We start from the raw sequence: 2,655 nt of genomic DNA, 5'->3' as shown, positions 1-2,655 counted from the left end.
CTTAGGGGAGAATCTACCACCATTACTCTGCTAAATGGACCTGGTAATAGACTGTCCCTAAGTCCTTATCTTTGTACCCACAGATCAATGTGTCTGTCAACTCTCAATCCAAAAGCTTCTTTCTCTGGTAGATAGTGATTAATCTAGAGGCCCGCCACTGGTCAACATCAGAGAGTAAGAGATTGCGGAACTCAGCTAAAATGCAACAGCTACATCACTGTCATGAGATTTTTTTTTTCTTTTTGGATGGAGGTTACAAGGGCAGAGGGTGATATGAGGGGACAGATTGGGGTCCACAGTGTGAAATTCACCAAAAAAAAATCAATAAAAAGTTTAAAAATAAACAAAAGTACACACATAGAATGAACACGTGACTGTGAGGTTTAGGTGAGGAATTGGAGAGGAGGGAATGGGAGTGGTGGATTTAATCACACACATTAAATGAATCTATGACATTTTCAAACAGTAGCAAAGAAAAAAGACGTAGCTTTTATGTCTCTCTTTTTAAAAAAGATTTATTTATTTTTATGCATATATGAGTATACCGTCGCTGTCTTCAGACACACCAGAAGAGGGCATTGGATCCCATTACAGATGGTTGTAAGCCACTATATGGTTGCTGGGAATTGAACTCAGGACCTCTGGATGAGTAGTCAGTGCTCTTAACTGCTGAGCCATCTCTCCATTCCCTGTCTCCTTTCTAAAAAAAATAAAATAAAAAAAATTAATAATAATAATAATAATTAACTTGCCTCTACTTTAAATGTAGCATTTTTTATTATTTATAGTGTATGTATGTGTGTATGTGTGTGTACACGTATTTGCAGGTCCATGTTCACATGGGCACTCATTGGCACGTGTTCTTGTGGGAGACAGAGGTTAACCTCAGGTGTTAGCTTCTGTAGCCATTTGTCTTATGTTTTCCGAAAGGGTGTCTTTCTGGGACATTGGGTGGCAAGCCACAGGAAACCACCAATTTCTGTCTCCCTGGTGCTGTAATTACAAGTTGACCCCCCCACACTCTGCTCCTTCACGTGGGTCTTGGAGATGGAGCTTAGGCAGCTGTGCTTGTGTGAGAAGCATTTTACCAACCGAGCCGCATCCTCAGCCTCAGCCCCGCAGCGTCCCCTATTTAACGTACTCACCAAGAATTCCGTGTATTAGTGGAATGCGCATTTGTTTCATTTTAATATATTGCCAACTATATTTTGGTAGAAGTTTCTTGTTCGATCCTTCCTTTTTCACGTTTTAAGCCATTCCTCTGACAGAGGCTCTACCAAAGGCCAACGGCTCCCTCCCGATGGTGCCTTTTTAAGGCACTTCTCTCTGCACCTATTTCCAGCCAGCTCCTTCCAGAGACTCTCTGTAAACAACCCCAGCTGCTCCAACCAGACTCTTGGCTATGGAGAGAACGATCTCTGCCTGCCTGGGAGCCAGGGTTTGTTGAGAGGACGGGAACATAGCCTGCTCCTCTCTACCCGCTTTAATGGAAGGCTGGAAGGAGGAATGACAGAGGTCCCGGACATTCCGCCCCCCACCCCTCCTCAGAGGTAATATTGCAGGCACCATCCTGTAAAAGACTTGGTCTTTTATTAAGGGAGGGGACTGGTTTTGACTTTGGACCACCACTTTACCTCTTTCAGTAGCTCAGTGGTCAGTTTTCCCAGGGGTCAGTTTTCCCAGGGGTGGGGACTTTGTTCTGTTATGGATTCCATAGGGATGACGTCACTAAGGGGGTGCCGGTTCTCTTTCCCGTAGAACTGACCCTGTCCTGAAACACCTTCTCGAAGAAGCAGAGCTCTCGGCATCCCCCACCGTGAATCGCACAGGACTGGCACACCAGCTACACTCCATTTGCCAAGCTTTACCCAGACTGTTTCCTCCTTCCCTCCAGTAGGCAGGATGCCAGCATCTGCTCGCCCCTCAAGGGTTGCCTTGTTAGGACACTTCTGTGTTTCCCTCCTGGGTAAGATATTTCTATTTAAAGCGCAGAGACTATTTGTACACGGAAAATGGACCTGACGTTAGATGTTTTCATAAGTCAGGTAAGCAGGAAGACAGTCCAATATGACAAAGAACACAGACTCTGGTGCTACAAGCTGCTCTGCTCCTGAGACTGACTGTCTAGTCCTTGGATAAATACCCAAGAACCTGGTTATTTGTCTCCTCGAAGAAGCAGATTTATACTGACATGATGACATGGGACGACTTTTGATTTTTTTTTTCCTGCCTGGCCAGTATCACTGACTGAACATCTCAAAAGAAAAGGACAGACAGTCCCTGTATTCTGCTGGGTCCGCCACCTCAAAGCAGCAGCTGATCATTTTCTCCAGGCTCTTCTCAGTCTTGGAAGGCAGACTAAATACTTTGCTGCCCGGCCACATGAAGATGGAAACCACATCTTTTGATTAATTAAAAGCAAAAGGTTGGAACTCCGTACCTTTCCATTCTTTAATTAACAAAGCCCACAGGCCACACGAGGAAGTAATAACACTCATTATATTGTGAGGAGGATGTGTGTTGAGTCAGATGGGACTCCAGGCAGTCCCTCCAAGCCTTCACTGAGATGTGCCACGGCGGTGTAGACAGATCCTCACTTGCTGGAGACCTGTAGCTCACCAGCCGGGGCACGCTGCATGCTTCAGTATACTTCCT

The 2,655-nt window shown here is 45.3% G+C and overlaps 1 long non-coding RNA gene across 1 annotated transcript; it reads left to right on the top strand.

The window, feature by feature from the left end:
* The first annotated feature begins 1,293 nt into the window (after nucleotides 1-1,293).
* Nucleotides 1,294-2,439, top strand: Gm10741. The gene is made up of 2 exons (XR_872124.3): nucleotides 1,294-1,550; nucleotides 1,759-2,439. It is a non-coding gene; the product is annotated as a predicted gene 10741 (long non-coding RNA).
* The last annotated feature ends 216 nt before the right edge of the window (nucleotides 2,440-2,655 follow it).

This window comes from Mus musculus, chromosome 10 (assembly GCF_000001635.26).
Source record: "Mus musculus strain C57BL/6J chromosome 10, GRCm38.p6 C57BL/6J".
Lineage (NCBI taxonomy): Eukaryota > Metazoa > Chordata > Mammalia > Rodentia > Muridae > Mus > Mus musculus.
The sequence above is the reverse complement of the archived record's forward strand: the minus strand, read 5'-3'. Positions and strand labels throughout refer to the sequence as shown.